This window comes from Oryx dammah, unplaced genomic scaffold, assembly GCF_014754425.2.
Source record: "Oryx dammah isolate SB20612 unplaced genomic scaffold, SCBI_Odam_1.1 HiC_scaffold_11209, whole genome shotgun sequence".
Classification (NCBI taxonomy): domain Eukaryota; kingdom Metazoa; phylum Chordata; class Mammalia; order Artiodactyla; family Bovidae; genus Oryx; species Oryx dammah.
Window position 1 is genome coordinate 2,266,152 of NW_024080602.1, and position 19,594 is coordinate 2,285,745.

General features: G+C 40.2%; 1 protein-coding gene across 1 annotated transcript in view; it reads right to left on the bottom strand.

Moving 5' to 3' along the window:
• The window catches only part of LOC120860868 (D-glucuronyl C5-epimerase), a 114,087-nt gene extending 95,606 nt beyond the window's left edge, over positions 1-18,481 (bottom strand). Inside the window, exon 1 of the mRNA XM_040236571.1 lies at positions 18,281-18,481. The gene's annotated coding sequence lies outside the window, so the exon portion shown is untranslated. The remainder of the gene's footprint in view (positions 1-18,280) is intronic.
• Positions 18,482-19,594: the final 1,113 nt, after the last annotated feature.

The following is a 19,594-nucleotide window of genomic DNA, read 5'->3' on the forward strand; positions in this document are numbered from 1 at the left end:
TAGATGATGAAATTTTTTTCTCTTATTTTATTTTTCTTCCTAGTCTTGTTTTTGGTACATTTTGGCTATTATCACTAATAAGTGGTAACATTTCCATTCTTAAGAGAAGCATATACATATTTAATACAAGCTGGGTTTAGCAAAGCAGAGGAACCAGAGATCAAATTGCCAACATTGGGTAGATCATAGAGAAAGCAACTGAATTCCAGAAAAACATCTACTTCTGCTTCATTGATTATGCTAAAGCCTTTGACTCTGTGAATCACAACATATTGTGGAAAATTCTTAAACAGAGGGGAATACCAGACCACCTTACCTGTCTCCTGAGAACCTGTATGCAGGTCAAGAAGCAACAGTTACAACCGGCCATGGAACAATGGACTGGTTCAAGGTTGGGAAAGGAGTATGTCAAGGCAGTATATTGTCACCCTGGCCTATTTTACTTATATGCAGAGTACATCATGCGAAATGCTGAGCTGGATGAAGCACAAGCTGGAATTAAGACTGCTAGGAGAAATATGAACAACATCAGATACCACTCTACTGACAGAAAGTGAAGAGGAACTAAAGAGCCTCTTGATAAGGGTCAGAGAGGAGTGAAAAAGCTGATATAAACTCAGCATTCAAAAAACAAAGATCATGGCATCTGGTCCCATCACTTCATGGCAAATAGATGGAGAAACAATGGAAACAGTGACAGATTTTATTTTCCTGGGCTCCAAAATCACTGCAGATGGTGCCTCCAGCCATGAAATTAAAAGACACTTGCTCCTTAGAAGAAAGTGTCAAAGTTGCTCAGTCGTGTCTGACTCTTTGCAACCCCATGGGCTGCAGCCTGCCAGGCTCCTCTGTCCATCAAATTCTCCAGGTAAGAATACTGGAGTGGGTAGCTGTTCCCTTCTCCAGGGGAATGTTCCAACCCAGGGATCGAACCCATGTCTCCTGCATTGCAGAAGGATTCTCTACCATCTGAGCCACCAGGGAAGCCCAAGAATACCGGACTGGGTAGCCTATCCCTTCTCCAGGGGATCTTCTTGACCCAGGTATCGAACTGGGGTCTCTTGCACTGCAGGCGGATTCTTTACCAGCTGAGCTACAAAGGACCTTAGAAGAAAAACTATGACAAATCTAGAAAGCGTATTAAAAAGCAGAGACATCATTTTGCCAACAAAGGTCTAAACAGTCAAAGCTATGGTTTTCCAGTAGTCATGTATGCATGTGAGAGTTGGACCATAAAGAAAGCTGAGCGCTGAAGAATTGATGCTTTTGAACTGTGGTGTTGGAGAACACTCCTGAGAGTTCCTTGGATGACAAAGAAATCAAACCAGTCAATCCTAAAGGAAATCAGTCCTGAATACTCATGGGAAGGACTGATACTGAAGCTGAAGCTCCAATATTTTGGCCACCTGATGAGAAGAGCCGACTGGCTGGAAAAGACCCTGATGCTGGGAAGGATTGAAGGCAAAAGGAGAAGGTATCAGCAGAGGATGAAATTGTTAGACAGCATCATCAACTCAATGGACATGAATTTGAGCAAACACCAGGAGACAGTGAAGGACAGGGTAACCTGGTGTGTTGCAGTCCATGGGGTAATAAAGAGTCAGACACAATTTAGCGACTGAACAACGACAACAAGACCTTTTTTGTAAATGTGTCATTATTTAGAAAGACTGCATCTTTGCACTACTGTTTTATTTAATCCAGGACAATGTACGATAAGTCAACTAGTAAATAACTTATATGTGCTAAACATTTTCAGTTCAAGTGGCCTAAGCTCACTGGCTTGTCAAGATGTACTGACACAGTAAAAAAATAAAATAAAAACAAAACTAAAATCTTCAACTTCTAACCAAAACAGAAACAAGGACTAAATTTACTCTCTAGTCTGAAAATAGAAAAAGAAAATATATTGAACAGTTTCAAGACATTGGCTATCAGGTAATGTAGGGCAGTGATCCCCGAAATGAGAAAGAATTAAAGATAAGCCCTATTATTAGCCCTATCTTCCCCTTCCGGCCTTGAGAGAGTTTCCAACCCATGGTGCAGGAAGGGAGTGTGTGCAGCGCAACACACTCTGAGTTTAGATGGAGCTGAAAGTCTAAAAGACAAAGGCAACTAGAGTTAACAGAATATAGTACCAGAGAACTACAAAGTGAGTACAGAGGGATAGAACACCAGGGATTACACCACATGTAACAACTTGGATGGATTTCAAGGGAACTATGCTGAATTTTTAAAATGCAAATCTCCAAGGTTACATACTGTATGATTTCACTCATATAACATCTGGAAATGACAAAACAGTAATGGAGACAGATAAATGGTTGGCAGAGGTTAGTGGATCTTTTTGGTGATGGAATAGTTCAGTTCAGTTCAGTTCAGTCGCGTCCGACTCTTTGCGACCCCATGAATCGCAGCACACCAGGCCTCCCTGTCCATCACCAACTCCCAGAGTTCACTCAGACTCACGTCCATCGAGTCAGTGATGCCATCCAGCCATCTCATCCTCTGTCATCCCCTTCTCCTCCTGCCCCCAACCCTCCCAGCATCAGGGTCTTTTCCAATGAGTCAACTCTTCGCATGAGGTGGCCAAAGTACTGAAGTTTCAGCTTCAGCATCATTCCTTCCAAAGAAATCCCAGGGCTGATCTCCTTCAGAATGGGCTGGTTGGATCTCCTGCAGTCCAAGGGACTCTCAAGAGTCTTCTCCAACACCACAGTTCAGAAGCATCAATTCTTCGGCGCTCAGCCTTCTTCACAGTCCAACTCTCACATCCATACATGACTCTTGGAAAAACCATAGCCTTGACTAGACGGACCTTAGTCGGCAAAGTAATGTCTCTGCTTTTCAATATGCTATCTAGGTTGGTCATAACTTTTCTTCCAAGGAGTAAGCGTCTGTATCTCAATTGTGATGGTGATTATTCAGAGCTACACTTGATAAAGGGGCTTCCCCAGTGGCTCAGCAGTTAAGAATCCACCTACAATGCAGGAGGTGCAGGAGATGTGGGTTCAATCCCTGAGTCAAGAAGATCCCCTAGAGGAGGGCATGGCAACTCACTCCAGTATCCTTGCCTGGAGAATCCCACGGACAGAGGAGCCTGGCGGGCTACAGTCCATGTGGTTGCAAAGCATGAGAATAAATGAAGCAACTGAAAATGCATGCACACTTGATAAAATTGCAAAAAATCATATACACAAATGAAAACACGTAAAACTGGTCAAACAGTAGTAAGATCTGTAGATGGTACTAATGTCAATTTCCTTGTTTTGATATTGTATTACAGTTCTTTAAAATGTTACCATTGAGGGGAATTGGATAAAAGATATGTAGGACCTCTCTATACTAATTTTGGAAGTTCCTATGAAGCTATAATTACTTCAAAATTAAAAAAAAAAAAAAACACTTTTTACAATATACTCTTAACCAAAAAGAAAAATTCAATAAGTATAAAAAGAGCACCAGACCACCTGACCTGCCTTCTGAGAAACCTGTACACAGGTCAAGAAGCAACAGAAATGGACATGGAACAATTGACTGGTTCCAAATTGGGAAAGGAGTACATCAAGGCTGTATATTGTCACCCTGCTTATTTAACTTAGATGCAGAGCACACCATGCAAAATGACAGGCTGGATGAAGCACAAGCTGGAATCAAGATTGCCGGGAGAAATATTAATAACCTCAGATATGCAGATGACACCACTCTTATGGTAGAAAGCAAAGAGGAACTAAAGAGCTTCTTGATGAAGGTGAAAGAGGAGAGTGAAAAAGTTGGCTTAAATTAAGACTCAACATTCAAAAATCAAAGACCATGGCATCCAGTCCCATCACTTCATAGCAAATAGACAGGGAAGCAGTGTAAACAGTGACAGGCTATTTTCTTGGGCTCCAAAATCACTGCAGATGCTGACTGCAGCCATGAAATTAAAAGATGCTTCCTCCTTGGAAGGAAAGCTATGACAAATCTAAACAGCAGTATTAAAAAGCTATGGTTTTTCCAGTAGTACGGATGTGAGAGTTGGACTATAAAGATGGCTGAGTGCCGAAGAATTCATGCTTTTGAACTGTAGTGTTGGAGGACTTCTGACAGTCCTTTGGACTACAAGCAGATCAAACCAATCAATCCTAAAGGAAATCAATTCCAAATCTTCATCTGAAGGACTGATGCCAAAGCTGAAGCTCCAATACTCTGGCCACCTAATGCGAAGATTGACTCACTGGAAAAAACCCTGATGGTGGGAAAGACTGAAGGCAGGAGGAGAAGGGGTAACAGAGGACAAGAAGGTTGGATGGCATCACCAACTCAAGGGACATGAGTTTGAGCAAACTCCAGGAGACGGTGAAGGACAGGGAAACCTGGCGTGCTGCAGTCCATGGGGTCGCAGAGTCGGACACGACTCAGCGACTGAACAACAACAATAAAAGTGTATACAACTAAACCAAATCAGTCTTACTGCGATCTCAGACTTCCAATCTCCTAACTCTTCTCCAGAAAAATCTATGCACATAGAAACATAAATGTTTATTAGCGTGTGAATATGCATTTTATTTAAACCGACACATACACATCTTTTTTTGTAGTAATGTCAGCATACCATAGCACTGTCTTGTCACTGTTTTTCACTGAATAATAGGTCTTAGAGATAAGCTCATACAGACATGCTCTTTTTCTTATGGTTATATGACATCCCATTGTATAATTTTATCATCAGCTATTTAACCAGACCCATATTAAGAGCCATTTAAGGCTTCCCTAGATAGTATATTAAAAAGCAGAGACATTACTTTGTCAACAAAGGTCTGTCTAGTCAAGGCTATGGTTTTTCCAGTAGTCATGTATGGATGTGAGAGTTGGACTAGAAGAATTAATGCTTTTGATCTGTGGTGCTGGAGAAGACTCTTGAGAGTCCCTTGGACTGCAGGAGATCCAACCAGTCCATTCTAAAGGAGATCAGTCCTGGGTGTTCTTTGGAAGGATTGATGCTAAAGCTGAAATGCCAGTACTTTGGCCACCTGATGCAAAGAGCTGACTCATTTGAAAAGATCCTGATGTTGGAAAAGATCAAAGGCAGGAGGAGAAGGGGACGATAGAGGATGAGATGGTTAGATGGCATCACTGACTCAATGGATGTGAGTTTGGGTAAACTCCGGGAGTTGGTGATGGACAGGGAGGCCTGGCGTGCTGCAGTTCACGGGGTCGCAAAGAGTCGGACATGATTGAGCAACTGAACTGAACTGAACTCAATGACTCAGCTGGTACAGAATCTCCCTGCAATGTGGGTGACCTGGGTTCGATCCCCGTGTTGGGAAGACCCCCTGGAGAAGGGAACAGCTACCCATTCCAGTATCCTGGCCTAGAGAAAACATGGACTGTATAGTTCATGATGTTGCAGAGTCAGACAGCCTGAGCCACTTTCACTTTCAGGGCTTTTGGCAATATAATGAATACTATAATGAACAAAGATAAATTCTTTGGATTATATCTGGATTCTTTTCTTTGTGTGTCTATCTATTATAGATTTTTGGTGTTTGGTTACCATGATTGGTTTGACTGGTTTGATCTCCTTGCTGTCGGAGGGATCTCAAGAGTCTTCTCCAGCATCACAATTCGAAGACATCAATTCTTTGGCACTCTGCCTTCTTTATAGTCCAGCTCTCACAACTGTACGTGACCACTGGGAAGACCATAGCCTTGACTATACAGACCTTTTTCGGCAAAGTAAAGTCTCTGCTTTTCAACAACTTGTGTAGGTTTGTCACAGCTTTCCTGCCAAGAAGTAATCATCTTCTGATTTCATGGCTCCAGTCACCATCCACAGTGATTTTAGAGCCCAAGAGAGGAATCTGTCACTTCTTCCTCCTTTTCCCCTTCTATTTGCCATGAAGTGATAAGACTTGATGCCATGACCTTAGTTTTTTTAATACTGAGTTTTAAGCCAGTTCTTTCACTCTCTGTTTTCACCCTCATCAAGAGGCTCTTTAGTTCCTCTTCGCTTTCTGCCATTAGAGCACTATCTGCATCTCTGACATTGTTGAAGTTTCCCATCTTTATTATAGCTTGTAACTCATCCAACCCAGCATTTCTCATGATGTGCTCAGTATACAGGTTAAAACATGGTGACAGCAGACAGCCCTGTTGTACTCCTTTCTCAATCCTGAACCAATCAGTTGTTCCACACAGGGTTCTAACTGCTGCTTCTTGACCTGCATACAGGTTTCTCAGAAGAAAAGTAAGATGGTCTGGTATTTTTATCTCTGTAAGAGCTTTCCACAGTTTGTTATAATCCACATAGCCAAAGGCTTTAGCATAGTCAATGAAACAAAAGATTTTTTTTCTGGAATTCCCTTGCTTTCTTTATGATCCAGCGAATGTTGGCAATCTGATTTTGGGTTCTTCTGCCTTTTCTAAACCCAGCTTGGAAATCTGGAAGTTCTTGGTTCACATAATGCTGAAGCCTAGCATGCAAGATTTTAAGCATGACCTTACTAGCATGGGAGATGAGCGCAACTGTCCAATAGTTTAAACATTCTTTAATAATACCCTTCTTGGGAAATGGGATGAGGACTGATCTTTTCCAGTCCTATGGCCACTGCTGGGTCTTCCAGTTTGCTGACATATTGAATGCCAACACTGATACCATCATCCTTTAGGGTTTTGAATAGCTCTACTGGAATTCCATTGCATCCACTAGCTTTATTGGCAGCAGTGCTTCCTAAGGCCCACAACACTTCACACTCCAGAATGTCTGGCTCTGGATGACAGACCACACCATCGTAGTTATCCGATTCATTAAGATCTTTTTTGCACAGTTCTTCTATGTATTCTTTCCATCTCTTCTTGATCTCTTCTGCATGTACAAAGTCTCTACTGTTTCTCTCTTTCATTGTGTACATCTATGGGCAAAATGTTCCCTTGATACTTCCAATTTTCCTGAAGAGATCCCTAGTCCTTCCCCTTCTGTTGTTCTCTATTTTTATGCACTATTCATTGAAAAAGGTCTTCTTGTCTTTCTTTGCTACTTCTTTGGATCTCTGAGTTTAGTTGGATGTACCTTTCCCTTTCTCCTCTGCTTTTTGCTTCTCTTCTTTCTTCAGCTTATTTGTAAAGCCTCCTCAGATAACTACTTTGCCGTCCTGTGTTTCTTTTTCTTTGGGATGGCTTTGTTCGCTGCCTCCTGTACAATATTATGGACCTCCATCCATAGATATTTTGGCACACTGTTTACTAGATCTAATCCCTGTATATTCACAGGAGATTTGCTCTAAGTCATACCTGGCTGACCTAGGGGTTTTCGCCACTTTCTTTAGTCTAAGCCTGAATTTTGCTATGAGAAGCTGATAATCTGAGCCATCATACAAAAATATGATAAAAGGCTATCAAATGCTATCTGTATAATTTTGGGGGTCCTTTTCCTCATTTGTAAAACAGGGCTAAATGAGGCAATTTACATAAGGTGTTTAAGCCTACCCTGAACAAAATTTAAAATCCAACAAACGTAGCTATAATTCTAAATATATTACAGCCAGAACATCTCCTGATGTACCTACCAGTTTACATGGGTGCTAAGTCACTTCAGTCATGTCTGATTCTTTGCAACCACATGGACTGTAGCCCACCAGGCTCCACTGTCCATGGGATTCTCCAGGCAAGACTATTGGATTGGGTTGCTATGCCCTCCTCCAGGGGATCCTTCCGACCCAGGGATCGAACCCATGTCTCTTATGTCTCCTGCATTGGCAGGTGGACTCTCTACCACTAGCGCCACAAGTGAGGCTAGTGTGGCATGACTTATCCTCTGTGACCCCAAGCTGGCTCCCAGTGATTAATGTCTTCTAAATATATACCAAAATAAACCAAAATATATAAAATATTATATACCAAAATATATATGTTCAATAATCTGAGAATTTGTTCAGGAATAACACTAGGATCATCAGTTTATTATTATTACCTGCAACACTTACTTCTTTTCCAACATTGTGTATCAGCAGCTAAAACACTCTATTATAACAGGTGTTTTTAAAAAGTTTGTTGTATTCTTTTTAAAAATCAGGATTAATTCCTTATTTTTAATAAATCTGCCATGGTTACACAAGATGTTAACATTAGGAGAAAGCTGGGTGAAAGGTATACAGGAATTCTTTATCCTATGCAATTCTCTATATTCTATAATATATATACAGATATATAACTATTTCAAAATCAAATTTTTTTTAATCAAGAAGATCTTTTCCTGCCTCTGGTTTTCTTAAAACAAAGTGAAAGTCACTCAGTCATGTCTGACTCTTTGCGACCCCATGTACTATACAGTCCATGGAATTCTCCAGGCCAGAATCTTTTTGAATCTGGGGTGGGTAGCCTTTCCCTTCTTCAGGGGATCTTCCCAACCCAGGGATCAAACCCAGGTCTCCCCTGTTGCAGGTGGATTCTTTACCAGCTGAGCCACAAGGGAAGGTTTTCTTAAAACCACTCAAATATTACCAACCACTAGTAGGTACAAATTCTTTAGCAGCCTTTACAGCCTTATAATTAATCTGAAATAGGAGACATGAATTCCAGCAAATAGAAACTCTCATAATACCCCTAACTTATCTTGGGCCCCAAAGAGTTAGTATTCAGTAAACAATTTTTTTTAATTTTTATTTTTAGATATTTTTATTTTTAGAAAAAAGGGCTTAAAAAAAATTTCTCCCCAAAGCAATTATCCTTTCCCTAAAGCTCTAAAGTTCTGTACAACCAATTAAACCTTCTGATTCTTATTGCTCAAATCACTTATTTAGCAGCGGCCTCCAAGTCAAGCTCAAAAAGATTTTTGACTGTATGAGACAAATTAGTACTTAAACTATTAGCACGAAAATCTTTTTTTTTATATAAATTTATTTATTTTAATTGGAGGCTAATTACTTTACAATATTGTATTGGTTTTGCCATACATCAACATGAATCCACCATGGGTGTACACATGTTCCCCATCCTGAGCCCCCTTCCCACCTCCCTCCCCATACCATCCCTCTGGGTCATCCCAGTGCAAAATGTTTATTCTTTTTTTTAAAAAATTTATTTATTTATTTATTTTTTAAATTTTTACTTTACAATTCTGTATTGGTTTTGGCATAGATTGACATGAATCCACCACAGGTATATTTTAAAATACTTTGTATCATGGCTGATTGGTTTTCAAATTAGGAAATAAGAGTTCAGGGAAATGATGAATTTCGTTTATCAGCTCAAACTTTCACTGTTAAGCAACAAAGTCATGAAAATTCTGCTAAAATTGTAATTGCCAAAGAAATCCTAAAATACCTAAGGACAAAGTATCTTGCCCCTAAGTATCTCAAAACAGCTTTTGTACTTTGAAGAGTTTCTTTCAGGCATCAACTGTCTAATTTTCAAAAACTTGGCTTTCCTTTTTAGAATAGTACTACAGAATCGGTACTATAAACAGAAGTGCTATTGTCAAAGAATTGATCCAATAATAAAAAGAGCTAAGGCCACTTGTCTTATAGAAAATTACAGCCAAATGCTGCCAGACCCTGCTTTACTTCCTTCTGGGCCAGTAGCCAGATACTAATCATTTTCAGACCCTTTCTAATTTTTAGTACACAATTTAGTACACAATACCACATCTGAACTAGACAGTATTTTAATGAATGTTCTCCATAATTTGTTTAATGTTTTGGCACACACACACACTTGATTTACAATACCTTGGAAGTACCTATAAAAAAGTGGTAACAGTAGTTGTCTCTGGGGCAACTGTTTGGGTCCTTGAATTTTTGTAAGTTTTTTAAATAACTATTCAAGAAATTAATTTATCTATTAACAGAAAAAACTACTATAATAAAACATTAATTCTAGTTAAAATATTTTACCTTATAAAATAATGCATGTGGTTTTCTTTTAAAAATCTTTTCATTTAATGGATAACTTTTAAAAAAAATTTGCAATGCTCTTCAATTATAATTAATGAAATACAAAGTAGATCATTTTTGCTTATTAAATTTGGATTCAAAAATTTTTTTAATTTATTTATTTTGGGGGCTACACTACACAGCATGAGGGATCTTGGTTCCCTGACCAGGGACTGAAATCATGCCCTCTACAGTGCAAACATTGAGTCCTAACCACTAGACTGCCAGGGAATTCCCTAGAAAAGGTTTTTAAGAGTAATACTGATACTGGTATGTAAACTGGGATAACCTTTCTAGAAAATAATATGGCAACGTTTAATTTTTTTAAGGTCTTAGCTTTTGACTAAACATTTTTATTCTTATCCTAAGAAAATAATCAAGTATGAAGAAACATTTATGCACAAAGATTTTCTTCAGGGTTCTCCAAAGAGGAAAAAAATATTCAATAATTGGGAATGGTTAAATCATTACACATTCATTCAACAGAATTTTATGCTGCTATTAAAAATTCAGTTTTGAAGCAATGTTAACAAAGTAGGAAAATTTTTATTATATAAATTCATGATAGGAGGATAAACAGTATACAAATGAATCAATATATTCATGGAATGAGGAAGAATGTGTACCATAATGTTAGTTAAGCTTCTATTTGTGCTGAAGCATTAGATTTTGTGTTTTGCATTTCTCCAAGTATTTAAAATGAGTCCCTAGAAACCTATAAAATTAGGCGGGAAAAAAAGAGTTGGACACAGCTTAGTGACTAAATAACAGCACTATACACACACAAACACACACACACACACAGATGAGGTTAACTTTTCTTTCTGTCCACAAAAAGACAGGTACAAAATTGTTCTTAGAAGCTTTGTTCCTAGAAGTTAAAACCTGAAAATAGCCCAAATGTCTATAAACAGTACAATAACAACAACAACAATATATATATACACACACATATATACATTCATACAATAGAATGCTACACAGCAATGAAAATGAATGAAGTTCTGCTAAATTAAAAAATGATTTGGTTCCATTTATATGAAGTTTGCTGCTGCTGCTGCTAAGTCGCTTCAGTCAAGAAAAGCAAAACTAATCTATTGTGATAGAAGTCAGAATAGTGGTTACCTTTGGGAAGTACTGACTAGGAGGAATAAGAAAAATTGCTAAGGTCACAGAAGTATTCTATACTTGGTTCTTGGTGATTACACAATGACATATGTAGAAGTTCTTATGTCATGATTTCTATACTGTATACAATTTAAGTATTAGGGAAAAAAATTTTTTTAATGGAAAAGAAAGTTCCTCTTGCTCCATGCCAGCCAGCAAGAAAGAGAGAGGTTAGATCAAACAATCTTACTGCTTGAAAGTTTGATTGTTGTATTCATTCAACAAATATGTGAGCAGCTACTTTGTATACAACGGGTAATATTCTGGGTGCTGGGGATATAGCACTAAATAAAATGGGTGAAAATCCCTGCCCTCGTGGATCTTATGTTATAGTAGGGGATATATAGTAGAAAGACAATAAAAACACAAAGTATGTGGGACTGCAGAAAAGCACAAAAAAAGACACAAAGCAAGGAAAAGGCATAGAAGGGTATGCATGGGAGGGATGCTGTAATTTTAACAAGGCAGACTTTTACATAAGGGGTGATACCTTAATTCAGACCTGAAGGAAGGAAGGGAGGGAGATATACAGATATCTGGAAGAGTATGTTCCAGGCCTTCTGAAACAACAAGGAGGCCACTGCAGCTGAAGGGACGCGTGAAAATGGGTTACATTAAAAAGAAAAAAAATTATATATACACTCACACACGGCCAGATATTCTTTTCCTTAGTCTTTCCCTCCAACTCTTCATTTAAACACTAACTTAAACCAAATCTTTTCTACATAGAAAACTTCTACAACCACTAGCCCAATCCACATTTACCTTCTTCTGAGCTCCTGGAGTTGCATCTTTATATACTGCATTGCAGTTCAATACTTACTGCCTCCCACTCCCAGTAAACTAAGCCTCTTCAAGGCATTGACTAGATTTTATGCTTTTTTGTATCCCTATTAGTTACATGGTTGGCATGTAAACAGTTAATGGTTATTAGGCTGCTGCTAATAACTTCATCAGGGAGATCAGTAAGCTGTGAATATATTTTTGAAAAGAAAAAAGAGGAAGGACCAAGTCTAGGGAACTATGTGAGTGAAGAGGCAATGAGATGTCTCCATGTGTCATGATCCAAAGTCAGGATCTTCTCTGAACCATGTCCTTAAGACTCTGAGATCCTCATCATCATTTTTCTGAAAGCCACTCTAGGCTTTTTTCCTTGGCATTGGGAGTGGGGGGTAGGGGGTGGGGCGAGAATCAGGCACTTGCTTTTCTTTCAAATAATAGTTTTACAACACCAATGGTCATAACAAGCTTAATAACAACAACAAATCTTAACCAAGTACAAAGCTGTGTGATCTTGAGCAAGTCATTTAACTATTCTTGCGTATGTCAGTTCCCTCATATGTTAACTCTAGGAGCTGGATTAAATGGTCTCTAAACTCCGATCAATTTCAAATGTTCTACTTCAGCTTTTTTTCAAAAAAGCTGAATGGATAAACCTTACAATCTACTTCTTCAATTTATAAAATGAGTAAAATATCTATTAATAGTTATAAATACACTAAGAATTCATATACAGAAAGCAATGTAGTATTTTTTTTTTAGTTTGAAGGACAATTGCTTTACAAAGTTTTGTTGTTTTCTGCCAAGTAACAATATGAATCAATGTAGTATTTCTAAAAAGCACAGAATCTAGATTTAGACAGACCAGGCTATAGCCTGCTTCTTAACTTCTTCAGAAAATTAACTAACTTTTTAGGATTTGTTTTGAGAATGAAAGGTAATGTATGTAAAGTGAAAGTGTGAAAGTGTGAATCACTCAGTCATGCCTGACTCTGTGCAACCCCATGGACTGCAGCCTGCCAGACTCCTATGTCCATGAGATTCTCCAGGCAAGAATACTGGAGTGGGTTGCCATGCCCTCCTTCAAGGGATTGAACCCTGGTCTCCAGCATTGCAGGCAGATTGTTTACCGTTTGAGCTACCCAGGAAGCCCAATGTATATATAGAAACTATTAAACCAATATAAAAACCCATAAACAAAACAAAAAAAAAAAAAACCATATACATCAGCAAAATCATTTCCTGTACAGAAAGCAGAAATGGTAAAATATCCACCAAATCACTGATGTACAAGATCTGAAATACTGAAACCAGTTCACAACTCTCCTAGCAATTTTAGATACTGTGATTAGTGTTTGCCTCAAAATTCTGTGTGACTTTTCTGCAAGTTTAACAGTTAACACCTTACTCCTACAGTGCTGGTAATCTCTCTTCTTAAATATGAGGGTAAGTACTATAGACCTAATACCAGTTTGCAGTCATAGGGGCAAGAGAACAAGATAATTTAGAAAGCCCAACGTTTTAGAAAAATAGGGCAAGACTGAGATATGCAATTAATTCAGACATTTGGAAGATACTAAGCTTGGCACTGAGAGTTCAAATCTGTAATGGGAGTCAAATGTGTAAAATAAGCAATAGATATTCAATAAGTAATGAGACAAATGTGTGTGTGCGTGCATGCATGCATGCTCAATCGTGTCCAACTCTTTGTGACTCCGTGAACTGTAGCCCACCAGGCTCCTCTGTCCATGGAATCTTCCAGGCAAGAATACTGGAACACGTTGCCATTTCCTACTCTAGGGGATCTTTCTGACCCAGGGATTGAATCCACATTTCTTGTGTCTTCTGTATTGGCAGGTGGATTCTTTACCACTGTGCTACCTCGGAAGCCCCAATAAGACAAATATACATCTGCTTTTGAGTCCTGGAAGAGAGACACATACATAATTACAGCACACTAATAAACAAAGGGAAAGAATGAACAAGACACAGTAAATAACTCAGTGGGGCTAGAAGAGGGAGGACCAGAGCACACAGAAGACTCAAAAAGCAGATAGCACTTAAGTTATATCTTGAAAAATCGATAGACTGTCAGCAAGATAGGAGAAGGAAAGGCATTCTGAGTAGGAGGGAGAATATATAAGAAGGTTCTGAGTTAGCAAACGGTATGGCTCTTTCAGTAAAATGACGGTATTAGTACAGTTGGAGCTTGAGATGTATGATCGCAGAAATACAGGAGATGAGCCAGATGATGAAGGGCCTTGTAACCATAGAACTAAATACTGTAGTTAAGGGAGAAGTATGTTTTAAGAAAAAAGCACTGAACATATTCGCATTTTAGAAAAATTACCCTGGCAGTAGTGTAAAGGGGTTCAACCACTAGAGACCTCATTCTATACACAGAATTAACTAAGAACATTACATTATTATTTAGATACCCCACTACAAAACCAGGGATCAGAAAGAAAAATAATAGATAAAATTTAGCTTTAAGAGATAAAGCTAAATTATCAAAAGAAAGTCATTTACCTTCATGAATGTATATTCTTGAATTAAATAGTTCCTATATATCTTAAAAAAGAAGAGGCCTAAAATTAGGTATGATAAATAAAAATTACATGGAACTAGTTGTACCCTGAGAACTAGTGACTCTTATAGCATCTATCGGTTTTGTACATATAATATTGTAGATCTGTAATATAAAAACCATGGAATATAAACCCTGGCATTAGAGTTTATATTGATTACTGATAGGGACTGCTCTTTCTTTCATATGTATGGAAACTGAGGCCCTGAAAGACTAAGGAATTATCCAAGATCATATGGTTAGTAGCACAGTTTGAGACCAGAATTTCATGTCTTATGATTTCCTTTATAGAAACTGGCTTAGTATGTCTCATCTATGACTTAAGAATTCTGAATGATAATTCAAAAGACATTCTGGTATTATTATTTTTTAGCAGTGTAATAATGAATTATAAAACTATTTTTATGCTTCATATCCCTCACAAGAAAACGTATCTATTAGATGTCCATATGTTTGACCGAAAAAAAAAATCCCATCCTGAAATCTGTGCCACAATAGAAGACCTGCTGCCCCACCACAGCAGGAGGGGGCACCACAAAAATACAACTTACTCTTCTCAAGAGTCTAAAAAAAGACTTTTAAGAAGTCTTTTTAGAAAGAAAAGAAATTTAAAATAAAGGCCAAACATTAATTTATCTTCATACAATTAAAGATCCAACATCTTTAACATGTTTTCACATTTTATTTGGGCTTTAGTCTTTTTTCTTATTCTGTTGTGTTGCCTTCCCCATCCCATTCCTATAATTTTAGATAACTGAAATACATTTTTCCTTCACTAGTACACACAGAAGTGGCAACACTGACAAAAAGCCTGTGCGACATTTCACAAATTTGCAGTGACCAAAATGTTTTAATTTCCAGACTTCTCTAATTAACACCTAAGTAATGTCTGCTCATTGAAATAAATTCAAATAGTATAAAAGCATATAATTCCAGAAAAGAATCCACCTGCAATTTAGGAGACTTGGGTCTGATACCTGGGTTGGGAAGATTCCCTGGAGGAGAGCATGGCAACCCACTCCAGTATGCTTCCCTGGAGAATCCCCATGGACAGAGGAGCCTGGTGGACTATGGTCCATGGTGTCCCAAAGAGTTGGACAAGACTGAGTGACTAAGTACAGCACAGCACATATAATTAATAACTCCTTTCCATGTCTTTGCAACTCTCTCCTAAAGAATTCCCCAAACACTTTTAAGTTTGATGTTTATCGTTACAGATTGTATGCTTATATAACAGAGGATGCTAATACCAGTTACATTATCAGGGGTTAATGTTTTTTAAGTGAGCTGAACCCCAAAACTATCCTGTTTATTTTTCTCTTATCAGCATCTCAATTATTTTATGTATTTGTTGTCTCTTTCTCTTGATACAGGTTTATGAGAGCTGTAATGACTGTACATGGAGGTACACACCATGCTGTGACACCTAGCAGATAATCAAATACTTGTTGATTGATCATTATGTTTACGTAGAAATTACGAAAGCGGCTTTTTAAAAAAGTTATTGATATCCACTTAATTTATCATTGGCTTTCAAAAATAATGGGGAAACAAAGGTTTGCTTAGGGTTTTTTTGGCTGTGATTCCAATCAAACATCTGCTCAACTGATCAGTTTTGATAGTTATAAAAGTCAAACAGGCATTTTGGTTTAATTTACAATCAAAACAAAAACCAAACTAAAACAAAACCCCAAAACACTTAAACTTTTCAGAGTTATATATTGCTATATAGAATTCTCTGTTTTTTTCTTTAATTTTTAAATTTATTTATTTATGGCTGCACTGGGTCTTCACTGCTGTACAAGTGCTTTCTCTAGTCACGGCGAGCAGGGGCTAGTCTTCACTGTGGTGCGAGGGCTTCCCACTGCACTGGCTTCTCTTGTTGCGCAGCACAGGCTCTAGGAGAGTGGACTCAGTAGTCGTGGCGCATGGGCTTAGTTGCAGATCTTCCGGGATGGAACCTATGTCCCTTGCATTGGCAGGTGGATTCTTAACCACTGGACCACCAGGGAAGCTCCCTTGTTTTTTTAAATGATTATAAAAGTCAAGAATTAAACACATTATCACTAATGTTTCTGGTTCTAAGATCAAAAGAAATATCATTAAAACAAAACTGTCACTCAAAAAAAAAAAAAGATTAAAGCAGGCAAAATTTTCTGCCTTGCCATATACTCAAATTTGTCTGTTTATCCCAAATTACAGAATTACTATAAGTACAGGTTCCATCAAATCAAGCCACATCAGACTTGATTTACAGGCCTCTATGATAAAGGAGCTATCTAACCAGGGGAACTGTCAAGCAAAAGCAGAGACTTTCTGACTTAAACATTTAAAGAAAAAAAAAGAGCATATGCATGTATACAGGTCATTTTATTTGAATTCCATCTAACTTTGGGCTAGTTACCAAAAACTCTGCGTATGAGTCAAGACTAACTGTATACAATAAAACTGTTAAGCAGGATTCTTTAAAAGAGTTCCGTTAGCCATCCAGGTCTCAAACCACGGTTTTGCAGAGCTCTAGCTTTGGAACTTCGAATTCCAATGCGTTACTTGGAGGCTGAACTTGAACTGATTCCTCTACACAAATGCTTTTCAAACGACAGAGAGAAGCCAGAACACACTTTCCAGCATACTTGACTGCCTAACACTCGGGCAGGACTTCAGAACAGACCTAATCATGCAGGATCAGCAAAGTAGACCCTAACATAGGAAAGGAAAACCGCACAGCCTTCCCTATCCTCAGTGGCTTCCACGCTCACCCGGAGGACATTCGCCTCCTTAAGAACCTACATGTCTACATGCCCACTTAAGGTGCTGTCTGCCACTTTGGTTCCCAGAGGAGAGAAACCAGCACGCCCCCACAGGGATCCTGGGGCAGAGAGAAGAAAACTGCAGAACAATCCCACTATTTCTCCAACTAGGCAACAACACAGATCGATCCTTCAACTAAGCATTGAGTAAATCTCATCTAGAAAGAGATCTGTTCCAGGATGCTGACCAGCCACAGACTGCGAACTCGAGATGTCACCAGAGTTCCCTTCCCGCCACGAGCCGATCCAGCGCCTGCAGAGCCGCGCCCTCCCTTCGAGATCTCCCGGGGACCCGCTAACTCGCCCTGTCGCCCCCGAAGAAAACTGGGGACCATGCCAAGTTACCGCTCCCCTCTGGGCAAACTAGAAACCCCAATAAAGACGCTGGTCTCCGCCGTAAACCCTTCCGCCCCCAGCAGCCCACCAAGGCGGTCCTGGCTCCTGCAGGACGCAGATACACCGCCCTCCCACCCGAAGACCCCGATAAACAGAGAGAACCCCAATACACTGCTTCTTTATCCCAGGAATGTGAAAAAAGAAGCCCACTCCTGCTCAAAGTACCCCCAAGACCCCGTACATCTGCCCCTTCAGAGACCTAGGACCTTGCTAAAACTGAATCCTCTGCCCCTAAAAGAGCGTGAGACCGTGATAAAAGGACCCCTTGTCCCGGAACCCCGCTATACCACTTCAAGGATCCTGGTAAATCTCCTTCGACCCCAAAGACCCGGGACCCGAACCGCTGCCACCCATCCGAACCCCAAGCCGGAAGAGACCCCAGACCCCCAGTAAACCGCCTCCTCACCCGGAGAAGCCCTCACCCGCTACACCGCCCTTGGGCGTCCGCACCCGGATCCCACCCCGTCCTCGCCCTCCTCACTCCGAACCCCGCCAAGCCTCGCGCACACCAGGCAGCGCCGCGCTGCCCGCGGAGCCGCCCCCGTCAGGAGCCCGCCTGCCCCGATTGCTCCGTGTCCCCGCTCCCCGACCGCTCCTCAGCGGAGACGCGCTCCGGGCTTCCTCACCTGGGCAGCGTCGTAGGGCAAGCGGACCGGGGAACCCTGAGGAAGAGAAGGAGGCGGCAGAGAAGGGGCGGCCCAGGCCTGCGTCTGCCGCAGCTCCAACCCCTCCGCGAGGAAGCGCTTGTGTGAGTAGATCCCTCCCGCTCCGCGCGCAGCCTGGAGACAGAGCCACAGCCGTACCCGCCGCTCTTCCCGCGAGATCCCAGCCACAGAGGGGGGCGGGGCCACGGAGAGGGGCGGCCGCAGTGAATCGAGTGACAACTCTGAGAGCCTGTTGGCGGCAGCGTGGGAGGCGGGACTTGGAGCCTAGTACTACCAATCGCAAAATAGGAAAGGTGATTCTCCCACCGCTTCTTCTCTCCCCGCCCCGCCTCAATAAACTAGGGACTAGAGCAGTGACATTTAAGTAGTCAGGGGAAGAGGAAGTTTGGGAAGCAGTCTTGGTTGGAGAATCTTGGCGTCTGTCTAGTCCTAGTCAGGCTCCGTAGATATATCTGGTTAGGGAAGAAGGTGGTTTTCACACTGCCGTGAGCGCGGCCTGAAGTGCTTAAGAGGCACACTTCTTCCTGGTTGAAGGCGCGCCCTCCTCGGGTTACCCAGGTCTAAACCTGTTTTTCCCCTTCTCTGGGCCTCTCCTCCCCTTCCACCTCTAACAGGGCGCCATTGTTGAGATGCCCGTGTTTTCTCAACCCCTACTCGGGTCGTCTGATCTGACAAAAGACTCCCTTCCGACTGGTGTTTATTTACACTGAAAGCCTTCTAGAAGAGTAAAAAGTAAATCTCACTGAGTCATCGTTATAACACTCCAAAATTACATGAAAAGTTGTATCTCTGTGAACACCAGTGTCTGGCACACTCAGGGCACTGAATAAATGTAGAAAGAAAGACTGAAGAATATGATATTTAAATACAGTCTTCTCTCAATATCCTGAGTTATTTGTTCCAGGATACTTAAAATGACTGTAGTATTTGCATATAACCTATCGCCTATATACTTTAAATTGTCTCTAGATTACTTATAATACATAATACAATGTAAATACTATGTAAATAGTTGCTGCTGCAACTTTTTAGAACTTTTCTGAAATTTTTTCCCTGAATATCATTACTGATTGAATCCACAGATACGGTGACCAACTATGTAAGAAATCTTAGACCTGCTCCAGAAAATTCAGGCTTTCCTAGCCTTTCCTCTACAGTGACAGCCAATTTCTTCACCCTTAAGTCCAGTCTCTTGGTTAGGATGTCTGTCCTGTAGTCTGCATTCATTCTCTTTACCACAAGTCTTTTCTCTTCATCAAGGTTAATCCCTGCACC